At 44.6% G+C, this 13,197-nt stretch overlaps 1 long non-coding RNA gene across 1 annotated transcript in view; it reads right to left on the bottom strand.

Annotated features, from left to right (window-relative positions):
* Window positions 1-13,197, bottom strand: part of LOC128904517 (uncharacterized) — a 40,056-nt gene that overhangs the window by 7,133 nt on the left and 19,726 nt on the right. The window contains exon 3 of the long non-coding RNA XR_008464522.1: window positions 7,242-7,327. This is a non-coding gene — a long non-coding RNA (uncharacterized LOC128904517). The remainder of the gene's footprint in view (window positions 1-7,241; window positions 7,328-13,197) is intronic.

The raw sequence follows: 13,197 nt of genomic DNA, 5'->3' as shown, positions 1-13,197 counted from the left end.
AATTTTGAAACTGTGTCAATAGCTGGTGAAGGCTGACAAGATTACTCCCTGAGCTACCTGAGGTCCAGGTTTGTCCTGTGAACATTTGGGGACCCATATTAGTGGAGACCGGCAATCTTTACAAAGGTCCCACATCATTAACTTGGCAGCATGTTCCTTTCCACCACCCCATGGCGGCAGGTGGGCATGGGAAAGGAAATGGGGTGGCTGCTATTGAGCAAGGAGTATCTGCACAGGTTATTGGCTTGGTTTTAACCCACGCTGCACCCAGATAAATGCAACGGGAGGATGGTATGTTCTTCCTTTCTCCTGGTAAAAGTGCAGCCTCTCAAATTTGTCACGTTCCTGCTCTTCATTCACCCACACGACTTACTCAAGACACTTCTCTAGTCATGGTCAAACCCCTAGTTTACAGTCATAATAGGCACTGTGGGTGTTGGTAGCTGCCGCTGTGAAATCCTGCTGCTTTTCAGGGTCCCCTGTTTTAGGAGGTGTCTCCCCCACCCTTCTGCAACTGGCGCAACTGGCATTGCAGTGTCAGTTCAGGTGGTGCACCCAGAAAGCCAGCGCCACAACACGTTTGCTGGTGGCTTTCGCTTCACCCTAGCAACGCAATCATTCATGCATACCTGGAGATAAGTCTCCATGCTCCAGGGATAAGTCAGTTCAGTGCTGGAGCATCCTCCCCCTCTTCCCCCCTTGCCTTCCCCCCTCCCAGGTGCCTTGTGCTGCTCGTGTTTTAATACAACCGCCTGCCCCATGCTCTGGGGCTCCTTCTGCGTGGGGACTGGTGGCGGAAGCCACCATTGTGCCTCCGTCAGGGGTGACCTGGACTTTCCACCTTCCAGCGCCAGGCACCGCGCCGTCAGCTGCCAAACTGGCACGGCTCCACCAGCCGTGGCGGCTGAGCACCTCTGTTGTCACTCAACCCAGGGCATCTCCGTGGAGTCTGATAACACATCTGCTAATTAATGCCGGTTGTGATCATTGGTCAGATCCTCAGCTGGGATAAATTGACACGGTTCCATTTAAACCTGTGACAATTAGCGGCAGCTTAGAGCTGACCCAGTGGTTTTCTTTATAGCGTGGATATACATCTTGTTGAAAGTGAATAAAACCCACCAACTAATTGCGTATAAACTACCAAACAATCAGAAAATGAAATGATTGTCAGTAACTCCCAGCCCAGGCCAAATTACAATGGTGACAAAGAAGTGATAGCCCCAGCTATGTTAACAACTCTCTGAGCTATCCAAGCTCCTTATAATAAAAATAATTAATAATAATAGAGGTGCTCCTGGATACATTCATCTTTCTGTAAGGAAAGCCTAATGAGTCTGTCTTTTAAAAAAGAGACTATCAGGAAATTCAAATGTGATTCTATTAACTTGTAAGCATAGCATTTTGCATTTTAACAATTGAACGAATAAAATCTATTCTTGAATTCAATTTTTAAGTCTTATAAGCAACACCAGTAAGTGAAAAGGAATAGTCCAAGAACTTTCTTGAGATTCTTTTTCTGCCGTTTGTCAAAATTTCATTTCGATCAATGCTTCCACCCTGTTAGGTCACATCACCAGTCCTCTCAACCATAGCAAGCAGAGCTGTAGTAGGTATTAAATCCTAACTGGAGGCAGGTAAGGCACTCCTGGAAATAAAGCAAAAGTTTGATAGGTTGTGTCAAAAGGAACTGCTGTTGTTATTATTATAATTTATTATTTGTTAAGCACTGACAATGTGCTCAGTTCTGCTGATTAAGTTCTTCTGAGCAAGTTCTACTGATTAGCTTCTAAGGACAACACACTGTACTACAAAGAAGATATGTGACAGCTGTCAAGACTTTTGCTTTCAAGGCTCACTTAGCAAAACAATTACACGCCAGTTATGCAGGTTTTATGAAAAAAAGAGGGAAAATGCATAAACTGAGTAAATATCATGACTTTTGTGTTTGCTAATTTTCCTACTCCAGATCTCTCACTTCAGTACCGTCTGACAACCTCAAAGTTACACTGAGATTTGAGAAAGATCTAAAGCCTCATCCCTGTTTATATTCAGTTTTAAGCATCATGCTATATATTAAATGCAAGCGCACAGGTTGTATTGTTAGTATCTGTCTTTGGATTTGGGACTCACTCCCTGGGGAGGGCAGAGGTGGTTGAATGGGGCCAGCCCAAAGACAGACAAACATCTGAGCATCTTCAGATGCAAGCAGACATTTCCTTCATGCCATGATGCAGATCAGACAGAGTCAGCCAGTGCTACACTTGTTGGTGGTGACCTGAACTTAGAAAGACTTTTGGGGGTGCAGGTACCAAAAGGGAGCATTTTTCCTATCCTGTTGGATCTTTGCTAGGCTGCCAGGCCTGCTTCTCTAGCAGACCTGTTGTTAAGTCTCTCCACCCCGAGCTATAGGCACATTTTGGAGGGCATCTAGGAGCTGGGATGCTGGGTTTGTGCTGGTCTAGAGCCACTGCAGCAACGCTATTCCTGATAGACCAGGTGAACTTTGTGCCTGCTTTAGATCTACTTCAGCATGTAAAGGAGTCACAGTTCCTTCCTTCACCCTTACCCCTCAGATCCTTTGTGTTCATTTTACCTCCGGGGTGGCAGATTCCCCAAAACATTCATTTGATGGCAAAGTAACGTGCATGCACCTGTGTGTACATGGCAGGGTTCAAGCTGAGGACTGCTCTGAGAACCGCTGGCCAAATTCGCGTGTCAGGAGGGTGCCAGAGAGACATTGTCCCTTGCCCCAGCCAGGCAACACCTAGGCTTTCTAACCGCAGTGCTGCCAGAGCTCCAGCTGTGCAGACGTTCTTAGAAGAAAAACTCCCTTTTGTCTGCCGCTATCCTCTAGCCTGCACACTTCCCTAAATCCCGCCAGCACGCTTTTATTTTTTTTTTTGTAACCGACAGGGAGAAGTGAGTTCTTATAAAAATCCTTTGTGCAAAGATCAAACTGCATGCGTGTCGAACTATTATTTTTTCATATTTTTTTTTAGGGGAAAATCTGCCCTAAAAGAATCATTCCGTGTTATCCCCGCAGAGCGTCTGCGCTGCCTTTTAAGAGGCATCCAAGGCCACCCTCAGGACCAGACTCAGCACCGGCGGGCAGCGGGATGCAGCCGAAGCCTCCGTGGGTGCGGGGAGGGCAGAGCACGGGCAGCCCCTGGGGGCAGGATGGGGGTGAGGGGCAACGCAGCTGGAGGGGGCCGTAATCCGAGTTGCTCCTTGCAGACAATGTCAGCCTTTGTACTGAGAGAAACTTGTGGGGCAAGGCGGGAGCCCGGCCGGTGCATGTGAAAAAGGTGTTCCTTTACCTAGCCAGCTTGTCCTCCTCGAGCATCCAGCTGGCAGAGCCTGAGGTTTCAGTCAAATATTGTAAGTTAACATTCGTTTACTAACAGAGCGAGGGGCGGAGGATTTGGTTGAGAAAACATAGCCTTTCATTCATAAACTCAGAAACCCTTGTAATGGAGAGAGGAGAATCAGCAAAAATGATCAGCTGATTGCAGTACTATTGGGAAATTCTTTAAAAAAAAATAAAGACTAAAGAAGAAAGCCCCCAAACGGCAGCAGAACAGCAGTTTTAGGATCAAGTTCAATGTGGCTTGGCGTTTGACTGTTTAACATTTTGATCACCAGCTAGAAAAACGACCCGGTATTAGATATAGTGAAGCCCCCATGTGTGACACCAAGGAGCAGCACGACTCACTGTAGCAGCATATCTGTGGGAAAGTTTCCCCTCTCTCCCTCTTTCGCTCTTTCTGTTCTTCTTTCCCTCTTCTTGTGCTCCCAATTTGCTTGAATACAATACAGTCGGGGTTTTACAGCCAGCCCTAATTTTCCCAGAAGGCGCGGCTCTTAAAAAGCGTCACAGGTTCTTTTACTCAGGACCGTAAAAAGGGACTCCCACTCCAGTGCGACCATCTAAAAGATAGATGAACCAATTCCGTTAAAATAAAAACATCCTACCTGTGCCCATCCCCCAGCAAATTGTCTGCCAAAGCCGGAACTAAACCCTGATCTAGCCTTTATTAAAGTGGAGAAAAATCAACTTCCTTTTATTCCCCCATTCATTTTCTGCCGCTGTGATTTTCTGAATTTCAGGCAAGCCAGTGACCGAGAGCTGCAGGGCCAAAAGGGGCTGGATGTGCCATATTCCTGGCCCAAATGGAAGCAGGAAATACTAAACATCTTGCATGGAAGCCTGTTCTCATCAGGTTTATAGCCCAGCTTTTTCCATCAAAAGCAGTGAGGATGGTACAGACAGAGTTCAGAAATGCATCCAAACATATGGGAGTATATCTACACTAATCCTCCTTTTGAGCTTCATCCAGCACTAAATCAGAGCCACACCGGAGAGAGGAATAAGGCAATAACTTGTGGAAAAAGCATAGCTCCTCTCTATTAGGATGGGGAAAATTAAACAATGTGACTCACTTTTTTTCTCCTTAAAACTGTTGGAGGAATGTTAACAGCACACAGCATGGCAGAGACTGGAAAAAACAAAAGTCAGGTACCACCTTAATTTGCCTGCCCTGTGGCCATATGTCCCTGTGCAGGGCAGTCACCGCTGGGACAGCACCGGCAGCCTTGGAAGAGTAACGCGATAACACCATGGGGCGGCAAAACTCACCTGAAAACACCTTTTTGCAGGGTTAACCCGCTCTGTGCTCACAGCACTTGTGGCTGCAGCCGCCCCCCCGAGATGTCCCCTGAAAGCATCACTGCCCAAGTTGAGGGGAAGAAGGGGTGCGTGGCCATATTCTCCAGCCAGAACACAGGGCGCTCTGTCCGGGGGAGGAAAAGGGCTTTGCTGAGCTCATCGGAGGACAAGAGGGCCCTGTGGCTGTGGCCAGGCCCGAAGGGTGTGCCGTCGGCGCCGGCTCGGCTCGGACGTGGGAGCGGAACGGGCAGGACAGTGACAGCCCGTTCCCCATCATGGGCTCCGGCCTCACCTACTGAAAGCAAAAGCAACAGAAAAAGCTGCAAGACGGGCTCTGCGCCGAGGGCTTGAGGTGGGCTAGCAGCAGTAGCACGTGCTGACGGGGGCTCGAGCCCTTCATCGCTTTTTCCCTGTGCCCGAAGCTAAATAAGAGATTTTTTCCGACAAGTGCAACCGCTGCCTCCAAACGCTGGGGATAGAAAGGAAGATTTTCAACAGAGCTTGCTGCAGGAGGGGTGATGGATTAGGGAGCTGAAAAAGGAGCTGTCAGGTGACAAAATGAGGTGGGTAGTTAGGGATACGAGTTGGGAGAGGGTTTGGCTAACTAACTAGCGACAGGAAAAAATAAATACGGCTCCACGCACACCAGCATGTACACGTGCAGAGCCAACCTGCCACTCAGGCAAACAGCCTATTGTTTCCACCCATAAAACTCCTCAAATGTCTTGATCGCACTTATTGCCTTTTCCTGATTGAAACTGGAAGAAATCGTATTTATCCCTTTTCTGAAAAAAAGAAATCAGCATGTGACTGGGTGGAAAACCCTCTAAAACATCCAGTTCTTCAAAATTACTGACCAGAATCTCATCTGGCGTAACTCAGCCTCGCTATGTTGACGTCTACAAAGCAGAGCATCTTTATCCCAGCTTAAGATCTGCCCCCATATGCTGTTTCTTTAGAACAACTTGTCTTCCCCCTTATTTTTTTTTTCTTTTTTTTTCACAATATGCATCTGGTTTAAGGTGACTTTTCCTTTCCCAGCATATGGAGCTGAATGATTATGACGATTTACATTTATTTTAAATCACAGCCTATTAAATGGAAAAATAAATGCTAATATGTTGATATGGTTTACTTCTGAATGAATTATTGATATGAATGAGTAGTTGCAGCTATCATAATTACTGTTTATTAAATAAATATATTTTGAATTAGAGACCCTTGATTAAGAAATCACATTTTTGCCTGAAAACTGTTTCCCTGCTGCTAGTATAAGAAATACCTCGCCTTACTCTAAATCATAAAAAAAAAAAAGGTTGGTGAAATTATTCTATTTTTTATCTTTCCCTTTGCTCTGTGAACTTGGCAGCGCTTTGTGCATATTCCCTTTCTCTGCTTCTCTCCTCTAATCAGTTAAGTGAGGCTCTTTCCCCTCTGTTGTTTGTGTGGATCTGTCACATAACACCTAGAAAAAAAACATTTTAAATAGGAAAATGAGAAACACAAAAACTGAAGGACTGAGGATCAGACACCTGAAACTCCTCTCAACATTTTCTTTCAAGCTGAGCACGATTCATATTAATGGTGTCTCTTTAACATAAATAATGATCTAATGAAATAAATATGAAATCGAAAAGAATCATAAAAAGAATTTTACGTTTAAGAATGCCATCTGTGTAACACTTAGCCTAACAATGAAATCATTTCAGCGCCAAAACAGCTCACTCTGCTTCCAGCACAAGTTACAGGAGAGTGTAGCGGTTTTGCAGAACAGCAGAGAAGTCTGAGAAGGACTCAGTCGCAGAAGGAACCTGGCCTCAAATTCACGGCGGCCCACAGAGACAGTGGATCTCGCACATGAGTTTTGAACTGCTGATATTTCCCTCTCGAGTCATCACAAATTTTTCATGCGGCTGCCGATTTTCATTGCAAGGAAATTTAGATATCAGCAGAGAAGACTGCGCAGGTCAGGGCGAGAGTATCTCACGACGACTACTACACCGGTCCTCTGCCTTCCCACTCTGCAAAACTGGCCTGAAATCCAGAGTCAGCTTTTTCTGACCGAGGGGCGCGGGGTTCAGAAAGGAAACTCCTTTTAGTATATCTGTAGCGAGAAAAGTTCTCCCCGCAAAGCACCTACGACTTAACACCAGACCCAATGGCAGCTTTGAGGACCGGTGTCCTAAGTCATAGGGCTGTCTGGGCAAGGATGGAGATGCTGTCTCCTGAACTGGGAAGCCGAGCTCTTGCCGTGTACGAGCGGCACAGCACAGCCATGCCGAACACAATGGAGATTGTTTGTTTATACCAGCCGAAGAGAAGGCAACATATTTGTTTTGAGTGAGCCATGTTAGAATACATATTGTTTTATATGCCCGGGCCTCATTACGCCGTGCTAGTCTTCAATATGGATCAGATCCTAAAGCTGCTCGACATACTGAAATAAATGTGAGTTCTACCCACAGAACATCTCCAGACTTAGGCCTCACGTCTATCAATGTCATCTCAAAAAAACAAATGTTCAAAAAAGAAAAACAACAAAAGTATCTTAGAGACGGTGAAGGATGCTCACGTGTGGTAGATGCCATTCAAGGGGATGCTGAGGAATTACTTGGAGAGAGAGAAATCCACGTAACAAGACTGGAGAACAGAGTGGGCCTGAAAGAGAAGGAAAGATAATTAAGGTTCGCTGAAAGAAATATGACTGGTACCAGTCAGGTTTGTATTTATAAGTTATTCTGAAACCGAGAGGAAATTCTTCCTTCACATCAACGATGCGGCCGCATTACCATCTCTCCAGGCAAAGGTGGCCGCAGCCCGTATTTCACTTAAAGATATAATCGTGAGAGCATCCAGAGAGGAAGAGTTAAAGCGCTGTTCAATAAACAACCTGAAGTGCTGTACACTGTATTCATATAAGGGAAGGTATGAGCCAACGGAGAGAGACGTTCAGCTGCAATCAAAGAGGATCTGAGCCTAACTGAGCGCTCACATGACAGTTGGGATCATTTCGGATCCTTTCCAATGAAGATAAAATAGCATCAAAAGCAAGGAGGCTTTTTTTCTTTCTTTTAAGGATGAAAACACAACATCATTAGTCAAATTTACTCTGAACTTCCACCTTCTCATGTTGATTTGTACTCAGGTTGAGTAAACATATCTTTCCATCAAGGTAAATAAATGTAAAAGCCTATCAGTAACTTAATTGCTTAACGAAGGATGCAGTCTGGGGTGTAACACTGTTTATGACTATACTGTTGAAGTTAACGACCTCTCAAAAACACCTATTATACAGCTTGGCAGTGAAAAAAATCTATTCCTTCTCAAAAAAATTGCTTATAGAATTTCAAACATTTTCCATTCATTTTTTATCTAGTGTTGGGGGGGGAGGGAAACTTCCGAGGACAATTTTTCCAGGTGGACCGGTGTAAAATGGAATTTATAGGTTCAAGACACTGGCCTTTGTAGGCCTGCACGCCAGAGAGAAATTGAGCCTGAGAGAAGTGGGGAGTCCACAGCAAGGGCAGGAGTTGCGCAGCGTGGGGGAAATATCTCCAAATGAAAATGGCCACGGTACTGAGCGGGACCGTTCGCTGGGGTGAGTGGGGGGCTCAGCCTGAAGATGTCAGGCCAGAGCCTGATCTCGGATGCGTAGCACACACCTGGGGACATCTGGGAATGTGCTCTCTTCTGCCCTTGCACACCTAGTGCCTTGGATTGAGAGGACCCGCCGGAGAAAGCAGTATTTCCAGTTAAAATCATGCCGTATAATAGAGGTGCGGGCAAAACCAGCTCTCTGGTGAGAGGACAGGGAGGGAGGAGGGTACGCCACGCGTCTGAGATGGAAATCTGGCTGGCAGTGGGCAGGCAGGCAGAGTGCAGAGGCACAGCTGCCAGCCTGACATGATGGATCAGAAACGCTACTAAGGATCTGCGAGAGCCCAGGCAATTGAAGCAAAGCAAAACACGAAAAGGTAATAGGTCAGCCCATCTTTACAATCTATCAATTAAATAATCATCCGCTTCCAAAGGCGTATGTTGTCCTGAGCAGTAGACATCCCAGCACGTGATCGTTACCGTGATGGAGGGACAGGCTTACCAACAGGAATTAATAATAATAATTACTAGGAGCGCTAATAATTTTGGATACGTCACTCTTTAGTAACCCCTCTGAGGAAATAACATGGTTGGGTATTTTGGCTTAATTCTATAGTCCCGCATCAGCTTTACCCAACCCGTTGGAAAACAAAGGTGTGTTCAAAATTGTCCATCACATGGGAGGCTTTCGCCAAAATCTCACCCTCCTTCAGTTAGTCGGCAGCGGTGAGTGCCACGGATTCGGATTCAGCTGCTTTCTCCAAAACCCTGAAGCTTTTAGAAACGTTCATTTCTGCTGGCATCACTCAACAGCTCATTGTTAGCATTTGTGCTCACCGGCCTGCACAAACTGAGACTGAGGGATGGGGCCATCCAGAGTGACAGCCTTCAGCCCCCAAAAGTGGATACCTCCTTCCCTTGGAGTCTGGGGACTCACACTTGACTCAGAGGATATACGCAAAAATTATCTTTCCTCTCTCATTTTCCTGTGTTCAGCCTAAGCACGTTCATCCAAATTAGCAATCAGGCAAACAGTGCATGCAGAAATCTGCGCTTGTACAAACTGCATTTTTTTTTGTAACATTCCAAGATTAAATATCTTGAGAAAAGATGAAAACCCTTTAACAAATCTGCCCCTAGAGAAAAGTAACATTTTTTTATTCCATTTACTGTCAAATGACATAGAGAAAGTATAGATGAACACAGTCCTATAGGTTGATTTGTTGCTTTAAATAGTGTCACTAACATCCAGATATTAATGTGATGGTGCAGGAAAAAAAAGTTCACATTGAGCTAGACTCAATTACAGACCTAGAAATTGAAATTAAGTCTGATGCTACATGCTTAATTCATGTTTGTGTGGCTGAGAAAGGGAGTATCTGGTTTACCTTGAATTTCCTGCCCTAGTGTGGTGAAAACATGACCCATCGCATTAATTAAAAAATAGTTTTCAAATGTAGCCTAAGTGGTATTGCACTGGCAGGAGGAGACAAATGCTTTTTTTGTCCTCAACGTGTTATGTGGTATAAAGGAAGCTGTTCAATGTCTTTTGCCTCGATTCCTCGGTAGGTCTTACAATTCTCATCGAAGAACAGGAAAAAATATGATGACCTCTCGCAATGAGAAGCCAAAGATTCTTCTTCAGTAAAAAAATTAAGCATTTGCCCCTGGAAATCCATAATCCTCTTTTTGACCACATAGTTTGTAACAGGTGCATATGGGCAATTACACACATGTCATGCCGGTCTATACTTATCTCATTTGGGTATTACACCCAGCATGGTATGTTCACGTTTAATACCCCAAAATACTATATCATATCAGTGGAATTTCAACCGGCACACATTTGACTACTGATTTCACATATGGGGCTGGGACTAACTTTTCTCCTAATATGGTGATGGCACAGGCACTATTTAAATGATTCCTGAGCCTTGTAAATATACACCAGATGTATCTTTTGTAAATGTTACATTTTTCAACATCTCAGCATTTGTGAATAGTTGAAAGCGATGCCAGCCATGCTTTAATGGGGCACAGAAGCGTACTGCGTTCAAAGAAATGGCACACCATTGCAATAGTCAAAATTACAAGTGCTGTCAAAAAGCTACATTTTCACTTTATTGATTAGCACCAGGTAAGGCAGCGCCCTGCATCGCACCCTCATACATGCTTGTTTCAGATGATGTTTCCCTGCACGTGGGTACACAGAGAGGGATGTGGAGCTCCCAGGGCTCCCTGGGGGAAGGAGAAGGGCAGAGCCCTGGAGAGCCAGATGTGCCCCCCTCCCCGGCCACCCCAGATGGCCAGAGGTGGAGCGGGAAGGGGCGCGGGGACTGCTGCTCCTGCAGCCGTGGTCACCATCCACTGCCAAGACGCAACCACAAGGATGCGCCCATCTTCCCAGGGACGGGGAGGAAGCAAAGCACACCTTTCCCACCGGCACTGATGTTGTTTGAGGCTACGATATGTTTTCCTGCAGCTCGGGCTCCTGCTGCTTGGTCCTTTCTCGTTGCAGAGGTAACCCAGCACAGCGAGAGGCATCTCCCAATGGGGACCTCTCCTGGAGCGAAGGGTGATTTCACTGAGCTATAAGAAGCAGCCACCTCCCGGGCTTTCCTGGACTCTTTTCTTCCCCCCCCCCAGGCTTTTCCTGGCTTTCCTGTGTCGCTGCAGAAATCTCACAGAAGACCCAGGAGCACGTGTGTGACGGGCTATGGGAAACATCCTCTCCGCGCTTTCCACCTCCTGGCACTTGCCCTACCCATCGCCACCACCGCATCCTGACAGTCTCCCTGTTGGCACCAGGCGGTAAAAGGAGCCGTCAGAAAATCAACCATTGCATTTGCCTGAAAGCGCACTTCTCCTTTGCAAGATTTGCCCCTCAGCTGTCCCCCTGATAAGAGGAAAGGCCTTTATAATGTTACTGTTTTTCTCAAGGCAGAGTGCTTTTTGCTCTGGGAATTTCGTGCTGGAGTTGCACAGTGCAACGCCAGTCCAGCAAATCAGCTAAAATCAGAACTAGGTGACACACGACAATAAACTCAGAGGGAATGGACTAGATGTAATGCCCTGCTACAAGTATTATTTCCAAGTTCACAGGCTTGCAAATTAAAATGTCCCTGGACCGCTGCCATAAAAAAGAACATTAAAAATCAGGGGAAGAGGTCTGGGCATCTGTTAGAAGCATCTAATATATACCAAATGTGTACGCTGAGCTTCTTAGATATATGCATTGCTGAAATATAGCCTACGACTAATGTAACAGCAGAAATATTTTAATTGTATTTTTCCATTTGATATTCAAATGAAAAAAATATATCTTATTAAACACAACACTTGGCTTTGCTATTTTAATAAAAAATAAGTTGTTGAGGAAAAGAAAAGCAAAACTACTGATTCCTTTCCTTATGATGATCAAATGAGCCTTTCATGTTTGTATCTTATACTTCACTTTTTAGCATTTTGAGGCAAATAGCAGATATCAAAACTTAGTAAATAATCAAAGACTTATTCAGTTTTTCCAAACTGTCATGCTGCTTATCTTGTAATAACTGATCTCTTAGGTAGCATAAGCTATTTAATTGCTACTGAAGATTATTTGAATGAAAAAAGAGACAACGTTCTCCCTTACCCCTCAAAAAGACAAAACTATATTCTTCAAAAAGACACATGCCGACAGATAGATTCTGATCTCTTCTACACATGCACAAGTGCAGTAGCTAATTTTACAAGATTTGATAGGAGCAGCATATCCGAGATTACACCCTGTCCTCCCGACTGCACATTCCACATGGAAAATGGCTTAATTTGGAAGTAAATTTTGTTACTGATAAATCCAGACTCTGGAGTCTCTGGGCACCCGAATAACCAAACCTATTAAATTATTTTAAAAAGCAGCTAAGTATGCACAGCAACTGTATTTTAAAGGGACTTTTTACAGTGTTGGCAAAGTGCGTATTCATGTATCCCCCCTGACATGATAGACTGTAATGGCTTCGGTCTGTCATGTCAACCATCTGCATATTAAACAGTCCCTAAGTACACATTGACACAGCAGACCCTAATAGCTCTGAAGCCGTAACAATCTATTGAGTCAATAATATGCATGTTAAAGAGCATCTCCTCTACTTCCATCAATATCTTTTATCTTTTCCTTAATTTGTATCTTCTTTTTATATGTATATTCGGAGTTAAGGTTTTAGGAACCTTTATCCTTTAATGTGCTGCCGCAGATGTGAAACATGTGGCACAGAGAGGCATATGCAGTAGCAAAATCCTTCCCCAGTATCTGGGCCAGATCTTAAAACCAGGACTGTAATATTTTTACGCTGGCAGCACACATTCTTCCAGATAAGGTGGAAATATCCCCTCTTTTCTGCGGGGCCGGATCCGGTTGCTCGTGAAAAAGCACAGGAAAGATTCCTGATGATTTCACAGGCTTTGGATGGAGCCCAGTGTGATGCTGTTCATTTCCTATTACACATTTCCTTCTAATTAAATGAAATAGGTCACAGGGGGAAAATGAAACAAAAGACAAATGTATTTACTTACAGTAATATCAACCCCCAAAAAAGACAACCAGAAACAAGAGAAAAGATAATACAAAATACACTATCTCTTCATTAACTTCAAATTACTTCTGGTACCACAGTCTTAATTCATTCCTGTGTGATCCCAAGATCTTTTATACCGTGGAAGAGGGAGACTGTTATTTAAGCATAAGAAAACGTTGGCTTAACTTCCTTTGTCTGAATAACCAGAGAGAAAAAGCTTAATTTGCTTTTACTCAACTTCATGTCACCGTACTGTGGTGTGATGCTCTCACACCCTGATCACAGGATTTTCCCACCTTCTTCCACTCCTCTTGCTTTCTGTAAGCATCACGATTTGGCTTACACTTTTAAAAGTGAAACCGTCGTGCAGTTTGT

The sequence above is a fragment of the Rissa tridactyla genome, chromosome 1, assembly GCF_028500815.1.
Source record: "Rissa tridactyla isolate bRisTri1 chromosome 1, bRisTri1.patW.cur.20221130, whole genome shotgun sequence".
NCBI lineage: Eukaryota > Metazoa > Chordata > Aves > Charadriiformes > Laridae > Rissa > Rissa tridactyla.
This window is presented reverse-complemented; position numbering and strand designations above follow the sequence as displayed.